Source organism: Kogia breviceps, chromosome 4 (assembly GCF_026419965.1).
Source record: "Kogia breviceps isolate mKogBre1 chromosome 4, mKogBre1 haplotype 1, whole genome shotgun sequence".
Lineage (NCBI taxonomy): Eukaryota > Metazoa > Chordata > Mammalia > Artiodactyla > Physeteridae > Kogia > Kogia breviceps.
Genome location: NC_081313.1, coordinates 52,088,051 through 52,113,509, shown reverse-complemented (window position 1 = coordinate 52,113,509; position 25,459 = coordinate 52,088,051). Strand labels below are relative to the sequence as shown.

Here is a 25,459-nt window from a genome sequence, read left to right as displayed (position 1 = left end):
TTCCCAGTTCACAATGACCCCTTCCTTTCTCCGAGAAAAGGTGACCGCAAATCCATAAAATATTACAATCGATGCAATTAAAAAAAATATAGCCCTTAAGGCAATACAATGGCACCAGACAGTCTTTTCAACAGATGGTGCCAGAACAACCAATCACATTCAAAGCACTGAACCTAGACACAGAACTTATACCTGTCACAAAAATTAACTCAAAATTGATCACAGGCCTAAATGTAAAACATGAAACTATAAAACTCCTAGAAGACAACACAGAAGAAAACCTTGGGTATGGTGATGATTTTTTAGATACAACATCCAATGCACAATCCATGAAAGAAATAATTGATAATAAGTTAGACTTTGTTAAAACTATAAACCCGTTCTGCAATGTGAAGAGAATGACAGGCAACAGACTGGCAGAAAATATAACTGGCCCTCCATATTTGCAGGTTCTGCATCCTTGGATTCAACCAAACTTGTATCAAAAATATTTGAAAAAAAAATCCCAGAAAGTTTCAAAAGGCAAAACTTGAATTTGCCACAAGCTGGAAACAATTTACATAGTATTTTCATGTACTTAAAACTATTTACAAAGCATTTACATTGTATTAGGTATTGTAAGTAACCCAAGGTGATTTAAAGTACATGGCGAAGGCTTCCCTGGTTGTGCAGTGGTTGAGAATCCACCTGCCAATGCAGGGGACACGGGTTCGAGCCCTGGTCTGGGAAGATCCCACATGCAGCGGAGCAACTAAGCCCGTGAGCCACCAACTCCTGAGCTTGCGCTCTAGAGCCCATGAGCCACAACTACTTAAGACCGCACGTCTAGTGCCCATGCTCTGCAACAAGAGAAGCCATTGCAGTAAGAAGCCCCATGCACAGCAACGAAGAGTAGCCTCTGCTCGCTGCAACTAGAGAGAAACCTGCGCACAGCAACGAAGACCCAACGCAGCCAAAAATTTAAAATAAATAAATAAATATTTAAAAAAATAAAGTACATAGGGAAAATATGCCTTGGTTACATGCAAATACTAAGCCATTTTACATAAGGGACTTGAGCATCATCAGGTTTTGGTATCCTGGGACAAGGGAGGGTCCTCGAACCAATCCCGCCCCCTCCCCCATATGTGGGAGCACTGTATTTGCAAAAGATACACTGATAAAGGACTGTTATCCAAAATACACAAAGAACTCTGAAAACCCAACAAGAAAACAAACAATCCAATTAAAAAATTACAAAGATCCTAACACTCTCACATCACCAAAGAAGATATACAGATGGCAAATAGGCACATGAAAAGATGCTCCACATTGTAAGTCGTCAGGGAAATGCAAATTAAAACAAGATATCACTGTAAACCTATTAGAATGGCCAAAATCTGGAACACTGACAACACCAAAGGCTGGTGAGGACGTGAAACTCTCATTCAATGCTGGTGGAAATGCAAAATGGTACAGCCGTTTTGGAAGACAGCTTGGCAGTTTCTTACAAAACTTTAACGTACTCTTACCAAACAATCCAGCAATCATGCTCTTTGGTATTTATCCAAAGGAATTGGAAACTTATGACCACAAAAAAAATCTGCAGGTGTATGTTTATAGCAGCTTTATTCATAACTGCCACTACTTGAAAGCAATCAAGATGTCCTTCAGTAGGTGAATGGATAAATAAACTGTGGTACATATTCAGAGATTAAGAAGAAATGTGCTATCAAGCCATGGAGGAACCTGAGATGCATACTGCAAAGAAGAAGAAGCCTGAAAAAAACATACACACATATGTGATTCCAACCACATGATATTCCAGAAAAGGAAAAAACTATGGAGACAGTGAATAGATCAGAGGTTTCCAGGGGTTGGGCGTGGAAGGAGGATGAACAGGCAGAACACAGAGGATTTTTAGGGCAGTGAATCTACTCTGTAAGATACTATAATGATGAATACATGCCATTATACATTTGTCCAAATCCACAGAATGTGCAACATCAAGAATGAACCCAAATGTAAACCATGGACTGTGGGTGATAGTTATGTGTCAATGTAGGTTCACTAACTACAACAAACGTACCACTCTAGTGGGGGATGATGATAATAGGAGAGGCTGTGCATATGTGGGAACAAGGTTGTATATAGGAAATCTCTGTACCTTAGGCTCAATTTGGCTGTGAACTAAAACTGCTCTGAAAAAAAGAAAGTCTATTTTTAAAAAGAACAACTAGTCCTGATATTTTACTTATTATGAAAAAAAGAATGGATGCACATGAACTGGAAGACTTACAATCTCTGTCAGTGGTACTCATATTCCAACATGCAACCACTTAGTTTTAAATAATACCTCAAAGTCACCTCTTTTAACTATCTGAAAAAAAAAATTTTTTAAGCTAACTCAATCAAGCAAACTGGGACACCATGCTGCCCAAAATTTGACATTTCCTGGGACTATGAGGGTTTTTTCTATAGCAGACATGTGATTAGTTATAGACTTGGAAATCTTGAAAATCTGTTAAGCCAGAATCATCTGTACCATATTATCTGGTATTTTAGTGATCTCAGTAAAGCATTTGCATTAGGTGCCTATTAACAGCTATAAACCTGCCTCCTGAGGAAACTACAAGCTTTATAATAGCAAGTGCCCCTATAGAGAAGGAATGCTTGGCTAGCTAGACATAAATACTTATCACTTTCTTAATCCGACAATAAACATACCATTCTCTCAACTGATTTCCAGAGCATCAATAAGCAAAATAGAATTCCGATATGCCATTCTTTCATTAGAAAGCAAAATCCTGAAACTGTCTGCTACTCAGCTAGATAAACTCCAAATTAGAACAGTGATGGTTAGAGGAGTATAAAAAATACTGTCTCCATCCATGTCTATTTTACCCTTAGATCAAGTAAGAGTGCCAAAATATATATATATATATATATATATATATATATATATATATATACACACACACACACATATATGTATGTGTCTATACATATATGTGTGATATATATGAATACATATAATATTCTGAAACACATTAGCCTTCCCTCATGTATGATCCATCTTTGCTGAGTTTTTTGTATATTATATCATCCTATATTTATTAAAATACATATATATTAAAAAAGAGCCTGAGAGCCATGGAATATGTGTTGTTAAATTATTGTCAACAGTACTGTCCATTCATTACTCAACAGCTCTTAACGTAAGGGAATTTACATTTTAGAAATCATTTAGAAATTAATGCAAGGAAAATCTTTGTGAATCCTTTGGAGAACTTGATATGTATTTCTTTATTCAGGGTAATGAGAACCTTGGCTCCCAGGCAGCTTGGCTAAATCGGATGTTCTTCATAGCTAAATTACTTTAATGTTATATATTTCCTCACTCCTTTCCTTGGATCTGATTTTGTATTTCTATTAACTAGTATTCACATCCTATCAAAAGTCACCTCGAATCTTATTTTTAAGAAGAAATCGTTTTTTTTTTAAAAAGTCAAACTGAACACACAGGGATCTTAATAAATAACTCTATTATATGGTGAAAAAAATAAAAGACAAACTATTAAGGCTGCCCTTGAATTATCTTTTGAAAATATCTCCAAATAGACCCCCAAAGTGCTAGAAAGTTACACAGAAAGCTAACTGAATAAGTATAGAGGCTGAATAGCACAACAGATCCTGGCAAAAGAATGCCTATGTGTCTCAGCTTATTCGTTTATCAGAATAAAGGTAGGGCTACTTATAGACTAGGAAAGTAAGACCTCAAATATTTATTCTTTGTCCTCACTTGAGCCTAGAACAGTTCTTAGCACAAGGTAGGTGTTTAAACGCTGTTGTTGTATCTAACTTCTAAGCTAGAAGAGAACAGAATCTGATTCTGTATTATCCTCCAAAAATCTACCTCAAATTCTTGCTCCTACATGGTAAGCAGACTATATAGGTGAGACACTGTAGTGCAGGAAAAAACTGTAACTCCATAAACTGATACACTGGAACCTCTTCACCTTGTATACAATTCAAAGAACTAAACACTCTACTCTGAAGAAAGTGCCTAATACTAGTATATATGCCAATGCACGGCAGAAGATAGTAGATTAAAAGTTGAACTTTGTTTTGTCTTTTTAAGGTATGATGAGTAGGTCTAAATTAATTTGTCAAGTATATGCTGAGAATCTATTCATTATGTGTTAAGCACTATGCTATGAAAATAACAGATGGAAACACTATAAAATCCCATCAATAACAAACTACAGCAGAGCTACATGAAGTTACAAAACCATTAAATGCTGTCTTTTTATGCAGAAATGGAAAACTGCTCATAATAAAAAGAGTACAAAGAACAATTTTTTTAAAACAAAAAGTAATCTTATGCACATATACAGAGGCTTAAAAAACTAGAAATACAACAAAATATAACAGTAATTATCTCAGAGGTGGAACTGCATGTAATTTTTATTTTCTGTTTTGAACCTCTCCTTATGTTAAAAAATGTCTACACACACAAATATTCCCAAGTGATTTTCAACGAAGATGCAAAGCAATTCAATAGAGGAAGAATACAGCCTTTTCAAGAAATGGTGCTGGAGCAGCTGGATACGCAGAGGCCAAAAAGATATCCTTGACCTAAATCTCACACCTTATATAAGAACTGACTCAAAATGGATTACAGATTTAAATGTAAAATGATAGAACTTTCTGAAGAACACACAGAAAATTTTCAGAATACAGGGATAGGCAAAGAGTATTAAGCACCAACCATAGAGAGTGATAAATTGGACCTCATGAAACTAAAAAACCTTTGCTCTGCAAAAGACCCTGTTAAAAAAATATTTGCAAACCGCATATCAAGAAAGGATCAGTATTGGGCTTCCCTGGTGGTGCAGTGGTTGGGAATCCACCTGCCAATGCAGGGGACACGGGTTCGAGCCCTGGCCCGGGAAGATCCCACATGCCGTGGAGCAACAAAACCCATGCACCACAACTACTGAGGCTGCGCTCTAGAGCCCATGAATCACAACTACTGAGCCCGCGTGCCACAAATACTCGAGCCCACGGACCTACAGCCCGTGCTCTGCAACAAGAGAAGCCACCACAATGAGAAGCCCATGCACCGCAAGAAAGAGTAGCCCCTGCTCTCTGCAACTAGAGAACGCCTGAGAGCAGTAACGAAGACCCAACACAGCCAAAACTAAATAAATTTTAAAAATATATATATTTTTTAAAAGGATCAGTATCTAGAATATATAAAGAACTCTCAAAATGCAACTGTAATATATATATATATATAAAACTAGAAAGTGGATGAAAAACAAGAACAGATATTGCACTGAAGAGATATACAGATGGTGAATAATCATATAAAAGATATTCACCATCATTAACCATCAGGGAAATGAAAATTAAAATATGATGAGATACCACTATGTATCAAAAAGAACGGCTAAAATAAAAAGTAGTAAGAAAGTAAGAAATAGTAACACCATCAAATACTGGCAAGGATGTGGAAAAACTGGATCTCTCATACACTGCTGGTGAGAATAATGTAAACTAGTACAGCCACTCTGGAAAGCACTCTGACAGCTTCGTATAATATTAAACTACACAACACAGCATTACACTCAGACATTTATCCCAGAAAAATAAGAACTTATCTCCACAGAAAAACCCATACATGAATGTTCATAGCCCAAAACTGGAAACAACCTAGATGTCCTTCAACATGAAATAGTTAAACAAACTGGTAGTACATCCATACTGTGGAATATCAACTCAACAATAAAAGTCTATGAGCTATTACTATAAGCACCAACTTTGATGAATTTCCAAGGAATTAGGCAATTAGCCAATCCCCAAAGTTATATACTATATGATTCCGTTTATAAAGTTTTGAAAAGACAAAAAGGGAGGGAGGGAAGTATGGGAAGGAGATGTTATTGTAGTAATAAAAGGGCAACAACAGGGATTCTTGTGATGATGGAACTATTTTGTATCCTGACTATCAACTTCAATATCCTGGTTGTGATACTGTACTATAATTCTTCAAGATGTTGCCTCAAGGGGAAAAAAAAATCTCACTATATTATTTCTTAAAACTGCATGTGAATCTACAATTATCTCAAAATAAAAGGCTTAGCTCCAAAGAGAAGCCCAAAATGCAACATTAATAAACTAGGGGGGGGACTTCCCTGGTGGTGCAGTGGTTAAGAATCTGCCTGCTAATGCAGGGGACATGGGTTCGAGCCCTGGTCCGGGAAGATCCCACATGCTGCGGAGCAACTGGGCCCACGAGCCACAACTACTGAGCACTTGTGCCACAACTACTGAAGTCCGTGCGCCTAGAGCCCGTGCTCCACAACAAGAGAAGGCACCACAATGAGAAGCCCATGCACCGCAACTAAGAGTAGCCCCCACTCGCCGCAACTAGAGAAAGCCCGCGGGCAGCAAGGAAGACCCAACACAGCCAAAAATAAATAAATTTATTTTAAAAATAAAAATAAAAAATAAACTAGGGGAAGAGAGAAAAATGCTAGCATCTTTACTTTTATTTAAAAAAGAAAAAATTTAGTTAAGCTAACCAAAATACCCAAAAATAATTAGAAGAGTTTATATATTTAAGTTTTAAATTAAATAGCTAAGCACATTTAAAAGTTACAATCCAAACTAAACTCTTAGAAGAAAACATAGGGAAAAACTTCACGACACTGGATTTGGCAGTGAGTTGCTGGCTATGACACCAAAAGCACAGGCAACAAAAGAAAAATTAGACAACTGGATTTCATCAACATTAAAAAAATGTTGTGCCTCAAGCCATTATCAACAGAGAAAAAGGTAACCCACAAAATGGGAGAAAATATTTGCAAATCATATATCTGGGTAAGGGATTAACATCCAGAATACAGAGAACTCCTAAAGCTCAACAACAACAGAACAACCAGATTCAAAAATGGGCAAAGACATCTCTCCAAAGAAAACATATAAACAAGCATATAAAAAGATGTTCAAAATCACTCGTCATTAAGGAAATGTAAATCAAAATGATGAGATACCACCATCACACATATCAGGATAGCTACTATCCAAAACACAAAACAAAACAGAAAGGGAGTGCTGGCAAGGATGTACTGAAATTAGACCTCTCATTAGACCACTTGTGTTCTGTTGGTGGAAATGTAAAATAAAATAGTACAGGTAACTGTGGAAAATAATATGGCAATTCATCAAAAAACTAAAAATGAAATTATCATATGTTCCAGCAATTCCATTTCTGCATATATACCCAAAAGAACTGAAAGCAGGGTCTTGAAGAGTAGTATCTGTACACACATATTTATGGCAGCATTATTCACAATAGCTAAAACATGGAAGCAACCCAAGTGTTCATGACAGATGAATAGTGAAGCAAAATGTGGTACATACAAAGGAATATTCAGCCTTAAAAAGGAAATCCTGACATATGCTACTACACAAATGAACTTTGAGGACATTATGCTAAGTGAAATATGCTGAAACCAAAAGGACAAATATTATACGATTCTATCTTTATGAGGCACTTAAAGTACTTTAAGTAGAATGGTGGCTGCCAGCAGCTGTGAGGAAGAGGAATGGAACAGGGAGTTATGGTTTAATGCGCAAAATTGCAATTTTGCAAGATGAAAAGAGTTCTGAAGATGGATGGTGGTGATTGATGCACAACAATATGTACTTAATACCACTAAACTGTACACTTAAAAATGGTTAAGACAGTAAAGTTTATGTTATGTGAACTTTATCATAATCTAAAAAAAATTTAAATTATAAATCCAAAGAAGCGAAAACTTCTCAAATATTTAGGGAAGCTTCAGTGGAAACAATGGTACTTGAGCTGGGCTGTATGGATGAGTAGAAAGAGGCAAAAAAAAAAAAAAAAAAAGAGCATTTTTTTTAAATGTGAGATTACAAATTGCATGCTGCTTTAGTATAACTCTTTCCATGAAAGTTCGTGGCTCAAATATTGATGCTTTTTTTTTTTTTTTTGTAAACTGACCTGTATTCCAGTTATTTCTAAAATTAAAAACAATCATCTATGACAAACTAGCACGTGCTAAAGGAAAAAGAAAAGGTGTATTAACTCAAGGTGTCCTCACTTACATGAACCCAGAACTTTTTTTCTATAACACCTATTAAAAATATTTGGAAAATAGTGCTGTTCTAGCTGCCATTTAGGAGTATAGTTCTGGGGAGGGGGGTGATGAGAAACAAACGAAAGAAGGATTTAGTTTTAGGGATCTAATGCACAGCATTATGACTGACTATAGTTAACAAGTATTATATACTTGAAAGTTGCTAAGAGAGTAGATCTTAAATGCTCTCACCACAAAAAGGAAAAGGTGAGTATGTGAGGTGATGGAAGTGTTAGCTACCCCAAAGGTAGTAATCATATGGCAATACATGTGTATAAAATCAACCCATTATACACCTTAAACTTACACAATGTTACATGTCAACTGTATCTCAATAAAGCTGGGGGAGGGGTAGGGAAGATGAGAATTGAAAGGAGGCACAAAATAAACATTTAGCAAATTTTTTTTAAAAAATAGTGCTATTCTACAGAAACTATCTACTTCAGAACATACCTAGTAAAATTCTGGTATAAGGGAAAAAAAGCCACAGAGTCAGGAAACCTGGATTTTTTTTTGGCCATGCCACGCACTTTGTGGGATATTGGTTCCTTGACCAGGGATCAAACCCAGGCCCATGGCAGTAAAAGCGCCAAGTCTTAACCACTGGACCACCAGGGAACTCCCTGGTTTTTTTTTTTTTTGCGGTACGCGGGCCTCTCACTGTTGTGGCCTCTCCCGTTGCAGAGCACAGGCTCCGGATGCGCAGGCTCAGCGGCCGTGGCTCACAGGACCAGTCGCTCCGCGCGGCATGTGGGATCTTCCCAGACCGTGGCACGAACCCGTGTCCCCTGCATCGGCAGGTGGACTCTCAACCACTGCGCCACCAGGGAAGCCCTAGATTTATTTTTTGAATCTCACTTATGTCACTAATAAACTAAATGACCTCTAGGATTTCACCTCTCCCTCTGGGCCAAAAGTTTCCCCTTCTGTTAATTGAAAAGAAAAGAGTGGTTACTTAGACTAGACTGTTTCTAAGTCACTTTCAGTGATAAAATCCACTGAATATGAGGAAAATATCAGCATTCTGGGGAACGTCTTTCATTTACACCAAATTATCTATTAAATATATTAAAAGGAAGGATAAGATCAAGGTCAGTGAAACATGTAAATTGACAAAAATAAACTAGGGTGTAAGCAGTGGCAAAGATCTCTTGGGAAACATTTACTATGTGTATAAACTACATAGCTAGAGAGTTTAATATTATGATCAAATAAAGGACCAAAATAACTATCATTAAAAGATATACATAATACTACTGTGCATCACACTAAATACTAAGAGTTGAAGGAAAATGTTTGTAAGTAGTCGTATTTTTCTCAGAAATAAATCAAAAAGCAGTAAAGGAACAAGGTTGAAGAAGCCATTCTCATACCACTGAAGTCACCTTTGAGAGGCAGTTACGGGGCAGAATAGTGATAGAAGGAACCAACTTCTACTTAAATCACCCTCAGAATTTAGCAAGTTTTCTTGTTCCCTTTCCGATTCCCCCAGACAGACAATGCGAGAAAGAAAGTGTAGTATGATTAAATGGAAACTCCTGGGCAACAATAAAAATCCCCTCGTTGAAGACTAAATTAATCAGACTGCTATCCTAATGTTGGAGGATGATCTCAAGGAACGAAAGGAAATGAGGAAACAGACATTTCTCCAAAGAAGACACACAGATGGCCAAGAGGCACATGAAAAGCTGCTCAACATCACTAATTATTAGACAAATGCAAATCAAAACGACAATGAGGTATCACCTCACACCGGTCAGAATGGCCATCATCCGAAAGTCTACAAACAGCAAATGCTGGAGAGAGTGTGGAGACAAGGGAACCCTCTTTCACTTCTTGTGGGAATGTAAATTGATACAGCCACTATGGAGAACAGTATGGAGGTTCCTTAAAAAACTAAAAATAGAATGACCGTATGACCCAGCAATCCCACTACTGGGCATATACCCAGAGAAAACCATAATTCAAAAAGACACATGCACCCCAATGTTCACTGCAGCACTATTTACAACAGCCAGGTCATGGAAGAAACCTAAATGCCCATCAACAGATGAATGGATAAAGAGGATGCAGTACATATGCATACAATGGAATATTACTCAGCCATAAAAAGGAATGAAATTGGGTCATTTGCAGAGACGTGGATGGACCTAGAGACTGTCATACAGAGTGAAGTAAATCAGAAAGAGAAAAACAAATATTGTATGTTAACACATATATGTACAATCTAGAAAAACGGTACAGATGAACTGGTTTGCAAGGCAGAAATAGAGACACAGATGTAGAGAACAAAAGTATGGACACCAAGGGGCGAAAGCGGGCAGAGGGTGGTGATGGTGGGATGAATTGGGAGATCGGGATTGACATATATACACTAATATGTGTAAAATAGATAACTAATAAGAACCTGCTGTATTAAAAGAAAAAGGATATCAGGGAAGAATTTTACAGTTAAAAAGATAGGTTACTAAGTACTTGTCAGAATGTATATTAAATTATAATACATGAGACTATACAATTTAATATATTTATAATTCAATTTTCACAAAGGTGCTATTACTCATTCATCTATAATTATATACCTAGAAGATATACCACACTATCTAAAAATCTATTAGCAATTTTTAAAAGTCCTCAGTAGAATGCAGTAGGTAATAAATATGAAAAATCAATCTCCTCCCTCCATTTAAGTATCCAGATAAGAATACAATGAAAGAAATAGCCCCATTCATAACAGCAGCAGCTCTCACCTTCCCTCCATTAAGTTTTTTGGAAATAAGCTTAATGAAAAAATATACATAATTCTTAACAATAACAAAAAATATGCATACTAATGAGAAACATGGATATGACAAGAAGAAAATCATAGAATCCACTGAAGGGCATAAAGTAGTAAATAAATGGAAAATTTACTTTCCTAGAAAGAGATATGCTACTGTAAAGGTATAAATTACTTCTTAAACTATAAATTCAAGCACTCTCAATCAACATACCAACAAGAAGTATTTTTAGAACTTAATGATTCAAGTTCACCTGGAAAGTTTTTTCAAAAGTAGAGTAATAAACTGACACTTCCAGATATTAAGCATACTATAATGAAGAGGGGGGAAAAAAATCAAGATAGCATAGTATTATAACAAAAACACAATAAATAAAAAAGAAGACTTTCATATAGATTAAGTATATTTGGGAAGGAATTTTCTATTGAGAAAGATAGAATTTTAGAAGTAAAAAAGGTGATTTATTCAACAAATGGTGTTACAACAACTGGTTAGAACTTTGGAATCTATCTAGATAATTATTTCACTCCTTAAGCCAAAGTAAGAAAACTTAGGTTATTATTTTTATAATCTTGGCATTAATTCTTTCTAAGAATACCCTTAAACCCAAAAATGCACAGACTGACAAATATGACTACATTAAAATTTAAACTTCTAAATGGCAAACACCATAACCAAAGTATATAAGTGACAAGTCAACTAAATCCATGTAGAATACAAAAGGCATACAAATATGTAATATTCCTAAAAGAATTTTTACATTTAACTTGCCAACATCAGTTAGTAAGTTGCAATGTGACTCCAAAGCCTATGTTATATATATACTATACTATGCTGCCTGTCTCAGATCTGCACAAGTACTTTAGCTAATATCCAATTTGTTCAAGAATGCTCATAAAGAGGTACTCACATATGCAACTGGTGGAAGTATAAATGGATACAAACTCTTCATAGGGAATTTGATTCTATCAATTTCAACTACACACATAGCAAATGCACTTTAGGTATTTGTCCACCAGAAAAAATTCATACAAGTGTAAAAATTTACATGCAAAGAATCCAAGAATAAACCTATATTCTGTACAGCATTGTCATGTATATGAAACAAAATTCATATTTACATCAAGACAAGAGAAATTTAAACGTAAAATTTTTCTCTGCCCTCTCCTCACACTGTGCATTGTGTATCCACATTATGCATTGACCAAACCTCCCCCATCAGCAGGAATACCTGCTAAACCATGAACAGCAACATTCTGCCAGCGTCAACATGACAACTCAAAGGATACCATTCCTTCTTGATCTTGTAAAGGGTCACATGACCTACCCCAATGGCACTTAAATCTGGATTATGTAAACTGTCAATAATTTACCATACAGCCCTCTGTCTCAAAAAAAACTTATATACTATGTGTTGACTTCTAATAGGTAGAATAGTTCTCAGAGCTTTCTGAGATGCTCTTCCCAGGTTATAATCCTCAAATTTGGCTCAAATATAATTTTCCAGTTCTTAGATGGACTGATTAATTTTTCATCAACATGTATAACAACCTAGAAACAATTCTAATGCTAATTAACACCTATACATACCTACTATATCCCCTTATATATAAATGAAATATATCTTCCATTTTTATTTAAAGATACTTACACATGTACACACATGCACACTTACATGTTGGAATACATACAGAAGTCTTCAGAAGAATAAAAAACACACTGAGGATCTCTGGGAAGTGGAATTACAGGGAATTTTCATCTTCTATAAATTTCTGTATTTGAATTTGTATAACGAGTAAAAAAAAAAAAAAAAAATAAGGTAATTGTTTTAGCACTTTGCCTAACAAAAGCCTCTCAGTGCTTGTACCATGTCCAGCCCTCCAAGCCTACCCTAAAGTATATCACTCTATAGATACCTAAAAGACAGAATTGATAGAAATGGTACTGATTTCAATAACCAAGTTCCAAAAAGATAAAGAAGATAGACTCTCAGTGTTTCTGGCTTGGGAACAATTTTCAAGAGAAAGAGCATACAGGACATTATGTTGCTATCAGGTATTTCTGACCCATTGAACTGCATCTACTATACACAGTCTCTGATATTCTTCAGCTAGCCCCAGGAAAATTAACTAAATCTTTTCAAGTCCCCAGAGATTAACAGGGCACCCAAAGAATCTGTTTGTTGCCACCAGGATCCTTATCTTTTCCTAAAAGACTGAGAGTAAATCTATTCTAGCCACAAAAAGATATCCCAATAAGCCTCTAAAATCACTTCCAAAAATCTCCAGGGATGGGGGAAGTCAAACCAACTTATTCTAGACTGGGTGATAGCCTCGGCAAGATTCTTTTTTTTTTTTTTTTTTTTTTTTTGTGGTATGCGGGCCTCTCACTGTCTCACTGTTGTGGCCTCTCCCGTTGCGGAGCACAGGCTCCGGACGCACAGGCTCAGCGGCCATGGCTCACGGGCTTAGTTGCTCCGCGGCATGTGGGATCTTCCCGGACCAGGGCACGAACCCGTGTCTCCTGCATCGGCAGGCGGATTCTCAACCACTGCGCCACCAGGGAAGCCCAAGATTCTTTTTTTTTTCTTTTTTTTTTTGCGGTATGCGGGCCTCTCACTGCCGTGGCCTCCCTCATCATGGAGCACAGGCTCCGAACGCACAGGCTCAGTGGCCATGGCTCACGGGCCCAGCCGCTCCGCGGCACGTGGGATCTTCCCGGACCGGGGCATGAACTCATGTCCCCTGCATCGGCAGGCGGACTCTCAACCACTGCGCCACCAGGGAAGCCCAAGGAGATTCATTTTTACATTACACGTTTCTTGTGTTGGCCCTAATACAAATGACACAACTTTCTCCCACCCCAGCCCACAGCATTCTAGAATTGGCCTAAGGTTTGAAATTCCAAGGACAAAATTATCAAGAAAATAAGATACACGCTCCAAAGTTTGGGATTATATAAACAATAAAATCTTCATATTAAAAAAAAAAAAACACCTTCATATGGAAAAATACAATTGCAGCAAAATCACTGCACTCATACTAAAATCAAACCCCAACATTATCTCCACAAGGAACCTATCCAACATAGACCATAAACATACTGATTCATTCCATCCACCTTTCATATAGTAATCTGGAATTACTAAGGAATGAAATATTTCACCTAAGTATATTTTACCATGTGCTACATTTTAGAATTTTATCCCTTTAGAAATACGTCAAAAATTAACTGGACTACAGGGGCTTCTGGCTGAAAATGTCTGATCAAATGTTTAACTCATCTCCCTTACCAAAAAAAAAAAGTACAGAAACAAAACTAGTTCTCACTATCAGAAAAAAGTTACAAATATGGGAAGGGAAAACACTAGAATGAACTGTGTGGTACTGGATTAGAATCAGAAGTACCACTGCAAAATCATTCTATATTTATAGAAATATAGATGTAAATGTGAATGTGTACATGTGCGCACGTAAAAATATCCCCACCTCTATATACTAAGAAGGCCAGGTGCAGCAACACCCCAAGAGCAATGAGCACAAGAAGTGCCCTGATCTTGGCTTCTAAGTACCATTTTCCACTAAAAATAACTGGGGCAAGTCTGAAGGTAAGTCTGGAACAGCATATTATGCTAGATACAAAAAAGTGCTCAAAGAAGGAAGAGGTATGTCAAAAAGAAAATAAGCCAGATGGAAGGGGTTCCCACTAGCCTAATCAACAACAATTTGAGTACCAAAATAAATGACAGTAGATTATAACTCAGTGCATATAATATGTAATCATGAATAGACAGAGCTGTAAAAAAAATCTGATGAGGAACAAAATATTTACATAGTTTCAACACGTAGCCCAAAAATATTTATTAATTACAAATGAGAAAGGAGTACCTTGACATGGCACTTACAACCTTAATCACATAACCAATTCCTATCAATAATGGGACAACTGAAATTGCCTGGCACCAGATAAGATACAGGAGAAGAATGCAACATCACTTCCATGATAATCCTGCCAAAGATCTAATAATGAAAATCTAATCAAAATCTAATTAAAATTTCAGAGAAATGCAAATTAAGGGTTATTCTACAAAATAGCTAGAGCTATAATCTTCGAAGTGTCAAGTCAGTCCCCTGAAAGTAAAGATAAAAACTGTTCCAAATTAAAGAAGACTAACGAGGCATGACGACTAAATGCAATACATGATTCTAAACTACTTTTAATCTAAAAGACACTGGGGGCTTCCCTGGTGGCGCAGTGGTTGAGAGTCCGCCTGCCAACGCAGGGGACACGGGTTCGTGTCCCAGTCTGGGAAGATCCCACATACCGTGGAGCAGCTAGGCCCATGAGCCATGGCCACTGAGCCTGTGCGTCCGGAGCCTGCGCTCCGCAACGGGAGAGGTCACGGCAGTGAGAGGCCCACGTACCGCAAAAAAAAAAAAAAAAAGACACTGGGACGATTTGTCAGATTCAGATGTTAGTAATGTATTCTTGTTAACTTCCTAATTTAATAGTTATGATGTTATTATGTAGGAGAATGCCCTTGTTTGTAGGAAATAAATATTAAAGTATTTGGGGCTGATGAGACATCAGAGGTGGACAGCTTACTATCAAATGGTTCAGGAACAAAAAAAATTCTTTGCACTATGCTACTAACTTTCCTGCGTATCTGTCATTGTTCCAAACTTTAAAATATGAAAAAAAATTACAAAAAAAACTACAGTGACCTAAAAAACCTAGGAGGGGTACATCTACAGATAAGAACAGAAAGGAATTTGTAGAGAATAAAAAGTGGATTGGGGCGGGCGGGGGGGTGGGGGGGATAGAGACGGCGGATGACAACAAAACACATCTGAAGAACCAGATACACAAGACAAGTATAAAGTGGGATCTCCAAAAAGGATAAGTTTTCTTAGCAAGAAGCATTGGAAGAAGTGTGTGTCCCGGGCAGTCAGCCAGGTAATAAAACCATAGTAGAACAGCTGCATGGCTAGGGCCTCCAGCACAGCTCTCAATACTGTGGGAGATCTGACATTTGGACAGTATAACTGTGAAATAGGGGAATATTATCTCCTGAGGGACAAGAAATATGTGTAAGAGGACAAGCTACCCTAAGGAGAAACCCATTAGCTAAATATACCAAAGACAGAAAAACTGGGATTCACTTGAGCTCGGGAAATACACTTAAATGACCAATACGGTATAGTCTGGACCATCATATAAAACTTTACAATGAAAAATCTAACATTTGAGGAAAAACCAAAAGCATGATGGATATACCAAGCACAAGAACAAACTTCCTATATTGTTAACAGAGCAAACAGAAGTCAATGTAAAAGTAGTACATATCTCAGAGATTCAAGAGCTTATGTGTGGACCAAAAATACAACCAAAAAATAAAAATCAACTCCTTTGAAAATGCAAAGCAAGAGTTCTTAGAAATTCTATTTTCCTTCCCAAAAAAGTAATGAAATAATTGAAAAGAACTGAAGACCAAATTAATGAGCTAAACAATCAAGCCTCAGGTTTCTCCCAGAATGAAAAAAAAAAAAAAAAAAAAAAAAATCAAAGCAAGTAACAAAAGCTCCACAAATCCCAACATCCACCTAAGTTCCCAAAGAGTGGTCAATGGGCCCTGGCAGTCCTGGGAGACTTTCAAGGACTTTTCAAGGTCAATACTATTTTCATCATAATATTAAAACATCATTTGCCCTTTCCCACTATACTGACAGCAACGGTGGGTAAAATCCGTAGCATCTTAGCACAAACAGTGACATCAAGCTCGACTAGCACCATTACATATTCCCAGATTTCTTTTCAAATGCCACTTTCACTTAAGTATATCTTTTTTGTTGTTGTTGTTGGTATGCGGGCCTCTCACTGTTGTGGACTCTCCCGTTGCGGAGCACAGGCTCCGGACGCGCAGGCTCCGCGGCCATGGCTCACGCGCGCAGCCGCTCCGCGTCATGTGGGATCTTTCCGGACCGGGGCACGAACCCGTGTCCCCTGCATCGGCAGGCGGACTCCCAACCACTGAGCCACCAGGGAAGCCCTCACTTAAGTATATCTTTAATGAACCAATAAAAAAAATTTTTTTTTAATTTGGCCATGCCGCGTGACTTGCGAGATCCTAGTTCCCTGACCAGGGATCGAACCCCGGCCCTCTGCAGTGAGTCCTAACCACTGGACCGCCAGAGAATCCCCCTCCCAAAATAATAATTTTATTAAGTCTCAACTCTTCGATACATGTCCTCTTCATATTCTATGTGGAGAAATAGCAATCTTGAGGAAGAGCACTTGTGTAAATAAATGAGTTGTGAATTAAATTAGCCTTTTTTTAATGGAACAACATTTTGACCTTAAAGAATGAGAAATTATGGTTATATAGACTTAGGAATTCGGCAGACATTTTCTCAAAAATAAACCGAGTAAGCCTGTAACTTCAAGGGAAAAACTGACAGTATCTGTTACCAATGATTAATGTTCGAGCTTCCAAGTGAAAATTTAGAATTGTGGAAAACTTGTATCTGCCACCCTGAGCTTTACAGCTTCCTATTAAGGACTTCTGCTGAGATTACCGGTGACATTAACAACTTTTCTGGTTTTGTTACTGCATAATGAAATGTGTCAACTTTAGGGAAAAAATGTGTAACTCAATGAACCTGTATTACCCAAACAACCAATACACAGTGTTACAAAATCATAAACAGGTGAAAGATTCATTCAAAGTGCAAGATATGGGCTTCCCTGGTGGCGCAGTGGCTAAGAATCCGCCTGCCAATGCAGGGGACACGGGTTCGAGTCCTGGTCTGGGAAGATCCCACATGCCGCGGAGCAACTAAGCCCGTGAGCCACAACTACTGAGCCTATGCGTCTGGAGCCTGTGCTCTGCAACAGGAGAGGCCACGACAGTGAGAGGCCCGCGCACTGCGATGAAGAGTGGCCCCTGCTCGCCACAACTGGAGAAAGCCCACACACAGAAACGAAAACCCAACACAGTCAAAAATAAATATAAATAAATAAATATTAAGACACAAAAAAAATAAAGTGCAAGATATACCACGGACTTTCAGATAACAAGAAATGGAAAATTCAGTGATATGGTTTCAGATTCAACATTGCAGCTCTCCTTTAAAAAACTACCACTTGTCAAATGTTGGCTAAAATACCTCTTCCTTTTCCAACCATGTGTCTGTATAATACAGGATTTCTTCATATACTTCAACCAAAACAATATATTGTGGGCTTCCCTGGCGGCACAGTGGTTGAGAGTCTGCCTGCTGATACAGGGGACACGGGTTCGTGCCCCAGTCCGGGAAGATCCCACATAATGTGGAGCGGCTGGGCCCCGTGAGCCTGAGCCTGCGCGTCCGGAGCCTGTGCTCCGCAGCGGGAGAGGCCACAACAGTGAGAGGCCCGCATAACGCAATAAATAAATAAATTAAATTAAATAAAACAATATATTGCAAGATTGAATGCAGAAGCAGATATGAGAATCAAGCTGTTTTCTATTCAACCAAACACAAGAGACTTCCAAATACATATAACAATGTCACTCTTTGCTAAAGATTTGTTTTGGGAAACAGGTTTTTTTTAAAAAACCTAATTTAATTTTTAAAAAATATTTTTATTAAAAGAGGGTTACACTAACAGGCAATGGTTTATTATTTTTAATTAACTTTTGAAAGTTTGTAATACAGGAAATATAATAAATATAACCCACATAAACTGAAGCTATGTAGGGTTCTTAGTAAATTTTAAGAGAGTAAAGGAATCCTAAGACCAAAAAGTTTGCGAACAGCTGCCTTAGGGCTAGTTACTATTACTTGTAATTATACTATGCTATAATAGAGTGAATCCTCCTAAGGACAAATAAAATGTATAAGGCACTCATCCGTAAAGCAAGTTGTCTGAGACTACTCTTTTTTTAATTTTTTATTTGTATACAATTTTTAAAGGTTACTTTCCATTTACACTTATTACAAAATATGGGCTATATTTCCCGTGTGTGAGACTACTGTTTTCTAAGTTACTCAGTCTTCTTTTCCACTCTTCTATTCCCTCATTGTATTGGGTTGGCCAAGAAGTTTGGATTTTTCTGCAACATCTTATGAAAAACCTGAATGAACTTTTTGGCCCACCCAATATCATGGACCCTAGCTTCATGATGCTGTCAGGGTGCTTTCTCACCTCTTCTAGTACATCAAAAAGGCAGGAAACAGCTCAGTATAATCAAAAACAAATGGGCTCTGAATAAGGATGTCCCTATGAATGAAGTCCCCGGATTTTATTACATCTATTTTGATTACTTAAATGTCTCTTTTATTATTTTCTAGTTCTTCTACTATACTCTATATACCTAAAGTCATAGGTAGATAAATAACCTCCAGATAAGTAAAATCTTCTTTTATTAACTTAATTTTTAGATATTCTTTCCTATTGTCTCACATACTATCAATAAGAAAGCCTGGAGTGGCCTTAACCCAATGGTACCTGGAACAAAATTTGAAGTGAGAAGAATAAAGTGAGTGAAAGAATTCCACTCTGCTTATTTCATAAAAACAGACAAAAGAAGGCAATTTCAAAAATTTAGGGACACTGACAGAGAAGACAACTAATTTGAGAGGTAGGACAGGAAGGAAAGGAACAAATAGAGAAGGGAGGTATAAAGGTATAAGCTTGTGTGTTTTAAGAGGCCGAAAGCATAATAAAGCAAAAAGGTATTGGGGAGAGGGTTAATTAATATAAGAATACATAACACCATGATATTATCTTAACAGAGGTAAATCTGGTAATATTAAAGAGAAAAAAAGAATTGAGGAAACAAAACATAAATAAAAACAAATACACTGATGAGTATTAGGTTAACACTGACATGTAAACTGAGTTGGAATGAAAAGGGATATTCAGAGTTGAATGGAGCTGAGCAAATAAATATTTTCTACTCATGTTTTAAACAACTTTTTTTTTTTTTTTTTTTTTTGCGGTACGCGGGCCTCTCACTGTTGTGGCCTCTCCCATTGCGGAGCACAGGCTCCGGACGCGCAGGCTCGGCGGCCATGGCTCACGGGCCTAGCCGCTCTGCGGCACGTGGGATCTTCCCGGACCGGGGCACGAACCCGTGTCCCCTGCATCGGCAGGCGGACTCACAACCACTGCACCACCAGGGAAGCCTTAAACAACTTTTTAAGTGATAAGCATAGACTAGTAAAGTTCAAAAAGAGGAGAAGGGCAAAATATAATTTAAAAACAAGAACTGAACATGGAGAAAATAGGGGAAGTAAATGAAGCTAACCATAAAAATAAGAAGATAAAGGAATTAGAAGAGAAAGCTGAATAACAGCTAGATTTGTTTTTTTATAAAGACAGAAAAAGTTAAAGCTGAAAAATGATGTAGTACATTTCAAGTGATGATAGGCACCAAGAAATAAACAAAAAATAATAGGGAGTAAATCACAGAAAAGTAGAAAGCAGAAGTGCTGAGCTTATTTCCTTAGACAATTCAAAAGTAGATATTACAGAGCATAATTCACATACACATTTTTCATGGCAAACAGTGTGCATTTAAAAACTGAATAATTGGGACTTCCCTGGCGGCACAGTAGTTAAGAATCCACCTGCCAATGCAGGGGACATGGGTTTCAGCCCTGGCCCGCGAAGATCCCACATGCCGCGGAGAAACCAAGCCCATGCGCCACAACTACTGAGCCCGTGTGCCTAGAGCCCAAGCTCCACAACAAGAGAAGCCACTGCAATGAGAAGCCCACGCACCGCAATGAAGAGTAGCTCCCGCTTGCCGCAACCAGAGAAAGCCCGCGCACAGCAACAAAGACCCAACGCAGCCAAAAATAAAAAATAAATTAAGTAAATTTTAAAAAAATAAAAACAATCCACATGGGACACGGGTTCGAGCCCTGGTCCGGGAAGATCCCACATGCCGTGCAGCAACTAAGCCCACGAGCCACAACTGAGTCTGCACTCTAGAGCCCGCGAGCCACAACTACTGAGCCTGTGCACCACAACTACTGAAGCCCACGTGCCTAGAGCCCGTGCTCCGCAACAAGAGAAGCCACAACTAGAGAAAGCCTGTGTGCAGCAACGAAGACCTACCGCAGCCAAAAAATAAACTCATTAATTTTTTAAAAACTGAATAATCTATTATGAATAGCTAAACACGGGTACAGTATATGTTATCAGGAAAGGAAAAGAGAAAGGAATCTTTAGGACTTTATAGGTGTTCCCAGAAAATAAACAAGACATGTGACAGAGAAATGGATGAGCAACGGGAAAAAACGCAAGCAACAACGTCTGTTTAAAGAGAATCTAGGTAAGCAGCAATTACAAAAAAAAAAAATTACTTTCCTATCCAATATCACTAAAACCTGCATAATCCCAAATACTTTGTAAACACTGCCATAATCTATTTCTAAACAAAAAAACAGCTTAAACTCTAAACCATGTCATCTATAAACAATTATTTAAAATAAATGCCCAAATATGCACCTAATTTTCTGAAATTTTCATGTGCTTCTTAAAGGTATCATTTACTACCAAGAGCTCAATACCAATATTCCTAAAATACCTGAATTTTAGAGATTTACCAATGATACATGCAAAATGTCTCTAACTATAATTATCACCTCATTAATAAAAAACATGCAATAAAAATTTGCTTTCCATATTTGAACCTCTGTAAGCTTTTTATACATGAAAAGTTTGTAATAGTTTGTTCTCAAACAGCAAGCAGACTTCATAACATAATATTTGAATTAATTAGTTGAAAGATTAAGTTTATCACTATGGAATACTCTTAAGTACCTTCAATAAACAGTGCCATTAAGAGCGCATTTTGCGCAAACACCTTGGACATACTCTAGATTTGCCAATTTAATCTAAGAAAACCCACACAATGTTAACAGTATCCAAAATTTGAAGCCATTTTAAAATATTTTAATTGATTATCATCTTTTTTAAACCTCTTTTCACTGTCACATTTTAAACGAAACTTTGAAAAATATTTATAGTTTGACCATAGTATAAAACCTAAAATTCATTACGTTAATTCAGTGCTAACCTAATAAAATTCTAAGTAAACTGAAAAGTAAATTTTGCCTTGTTAAGGGGAAAAAAAGGACTCAAAGGCAACTACAAAGGTGAACATCTCACTTTTAAAAATGTGCTGTCTGCATTTAAACATACTACTGCTCCCTCAAGGAAAAAAAAAAAAAAAAAAATCAAGAACTATATTTTAAAACAGGGATTTATTTAAGTAGGTATTTTCGCGGGCTATAATAGTTTTTATAAGTAAAATTCACTAATGCAGAGAAACATTTTCACAAGTGATAATTCTCTATAAAAGACTTGCTCTATTAAGGTTTTGCTGCTCTGAAGCCAAGTATAAACCATATAAGGAAACCGAAGTTCAATGCCATTTATTTTGTTCCCCTCTTTCAGATGCCCAAGAATAACCTCTTTTGTTGCCTAATGATACGTCCCCAAATCATAAAGTAGATTAGTTATACGCTTTAAATTTCTGGATAAAGCCACTCTGACCTAACAGGAATTACCTGATGAGTCACAAATCTTACCAACAATTTTTAAAATTAAAAAAATTTTAAAAAGGAGCTCCAGAGACTAAGCTCTAGGGAAAAATTCAAAACAGTACAGAGTAAGACTTAAAAGATTCCCATTTTGAAATATACTTGTGAAATAATTTGATCCTGTCTTTTAAGACCTACCTTTTCTCTTCTTTGAACTAAAGAAAGCCACCTATTTTTCCTTGAGGTAGCATGGGCAAATAAACATCAGTTTATATTTAAGATACACCTACCAACAAAATACCATATTTATTTAATATTTATTCAAAAGCACAGTACTATCTTTCACCTCCCTTTACCACAAAGTACTGGGGGAAAAACCAACCTTAAAAAGACACATTATAACACGACTGAAGAAACCGTTTGTGTTTGCTACGACCAAAACTAGTTTCATCTATACAGACTGCCGACTGGTTCAGAAGTGTTTACATCTATAACTGACTGGTGGAATGTCCCCCCTGCTTCACTAATCCCTGCCCCCAAGGCGGATACTCATCACTTTCTGGGCGGCAGAACCGGCCAAAACACTTGGGCCAACACAAAAATGTAAATACTGTACTATTCAAAAAGCACAGCTGTTTATCACAATTAACGTGCTGCCCATGAAAATTGTTTTAAGCGTTTTACTTCCCTTCCTGTATCTTCTGTTCTGAACTGCACAGAAGTCCTAACAAACCAAACCACTTACAGATGTTTACGTTTGTTTTTCAATTATAACTCTCCCTTTGTCCATAATACTTACTCCCTCCTTTTTCTTTCTACTAAGTCAATGACTAGAAAAACCTAGCCGACAGTTGCTTTCAATTAATTAACCTAACAAGTATTATCAAGTTCTAAATGTCTGAAAGAAACAAGTTATTGAAGAAATGTATTACCCTCCTAGAAAAACGACTAAGAATGGCAAAGGCTTTTGGCTTATAAGATCCAAATGAAATATACCCATAAAGGTTGGTACTAAAAAAATCTCTATATACAATTAAACACAAAAGCCAAGTAATCGGTAACAGTATAAACAAATGTGGCAGCCATCTCAGCAGCAGCAAATCCCTCCCCGCAGTGACATAACTTTCTTCCAAAACAAAAAGTTGCCGGGTTCAGCAACTTAATAAATCAGAAATATACATCGTATATGTTCCGGGAAACTAAAACTTCTGGACCTTGTGCCGAACAAAGGCACTCCTTCCTCGGATTGCTAAAAACTTTTCGACCCACCGCACTCTTACAACCTCTTCTAAAATAACCAGAGTCCAGATGGTAGAAGAGGGAATAAAATCAGTTCTACTATTCAGCACCCAAAACACTATCCAGTTCGACATCAGAAAGGGAGAATCTAGGTGAACTTCACAAAAAGTGAAAAACGCTGAAGTTCCCTCACTTTCCTGGCCCGGGAGCTTTGTGACTCGTAGACACTTGTGAAAATTACCTTTCGGTGGGGCAGCGTCTCAGGGCCGCTTTTTCAAGGCTTCGCCTGACATGATTTCCTTCCCTTCATTAGTCACTTCGGATCCAGCCGAATTTCTCTCTCTGGTGAGAGCGGATGTGAAGTGGCCTCCCGCAGTAGGAAGAGTAAGGTGGCTTTGGTGGGGGCTGGGACGCGGACTGGTTTCCTGGTCTCGAGTTTTGCAGGAGTTTCCCAGACCCAACTAGGATCTCCGCCGAAAAACAAAAACTTTTCACTCGTGACACCGCCCGGAATTACCGTACGAAACTCACTTCCTGCCGTGGCGAGCAGCAGGATCCAACTCGGTCCAGGGAAACCCGGAAAACCAGCTCCACGCGCGCCGGGGAGAGGGAGGGCAGGGGGCGTCAGCTGCGAGCCTGGGACTCCGGCCGACCCGCGCGCCCCGACACCCGACGGCGGCCGAACCTGGCCGGCGGGGGGCGAAGACGCCGCCGGGGCGCTGGGCGAGCCTCGGCCGCGCTAGGCCGCCACCTCCTTCTCGCCGCCGCCCCCGGAGCCGGGCGGCGGGGTTATTGTCTCGATAGCGCCTGCCGCGCCCTTCGCCTGCGCCGCCGCCGCGGCCGCCCCGAGCTAGAGCTAAGGGGCTGGATAGGCTCGATGGCGGCCCCCTCCCCGGGCCGTCCGTCGGGCCGTCCGTCCTTCCGTCCGTCCCTCCCCACTATCCCTTCTCGCCCTCGAGCCCTCTTCTCCTCCCTCTCCCGTTTCCCTGCCGCTGTCCCCTCGCTCCCCTCCTCGTTCTTCTTCCCCGGCAGCGGTGGCTCCCCCGGGAAGCGCAGGGGGTGGGGGCAGGCGGCCGCTTCGTCTCCTCACGAGCTCGCGGGGCCGCGGCAGGGGCCGAGGCTGTGTCCCGCGCCACCGCGCCACATTCACTCGAGCGAGAGAGTGCGAGGGGCGGGGAGGGGAGGGAGGGAGAGGAGAGAAAGGAGGAGGAAGGGGGCTGGGGCGGAGGGGAGTTACTGCCTCACAGGCCGCGGCGGCAACAGCGCCTCCGCCCCGGCGGCGAGGGGGGAAGAGGCTGCGCGCGGTGATGGCTCGGCGGCGGGGGCGGAGGCGGGGGCGGGGCGGCCTCCCGCGGGCTTCTCCCCAACCGCCAACAGTCTGGCTGGAGGCGGGGGCGGGGCGGCCACCGCGCGTGGGGGCGGCGCGGGCCGACGTCGGCGGTGGGGTGGGGCTGCGGGCCCGGGGCCGCGGGCCGGGGACCGGGGGGTGGGGCCGCCGGCGGCCGGGGGTTCGCTTGCGAAGCGCGGCTTGAGGCCCGCTCAGGCCCAGGCCTGGGAGGCCTTCCTGCGGCTTCCCGGCTGCCCAAGGTGGGGGACTCGGTTGAAGCCGACCCCGGCTGCCCCCGCCCATCCTGGGAGACCTAGAGTCCCCAAGCCTCCTCCACCCCAGTCGATTGAGTTTCTTTGTACGACAGTAATCGGTGCGAAGGGTTCATGTCCAACCCGATTTTAAGGCTGCAGGTATCTATCT

The 25,459-nt window shown here is 39.2% G+C and overlaps 1 protein-coding gene across 12 annotated transcripts in view; it reads right to left on the bottom strand.

Moving 5' to 3' along the window:
- ERBIN (erbb2 interacting protein) overlaps nucleotides 1-24,972 on the bottom strand; it is a 117,714-nt gene extending 92,742 nt beyond the window's left edge. For 8 of the 12 annotated variants that reach the window (XM_059062262.2, XM_059062266.2, XM_067031050.1 and 5 more), the window contains exon 1: nucleotides 23,951-24,475. The gene's annotated coding sequence lies outside the window, so the exon portion shown is untranslated. Of the gene's footprint in view, nucleotides 1-23,950 lie in introns of all 12 variants that reach the window. The other 4 variants (XM_067031051.1, XM_059062270.2, XM_059062267.2 and 1 more) reach the window with 4 other exon arrangements.
- Nucleotides 24,973-25,459: the final 487 nt, after the last annotated feature.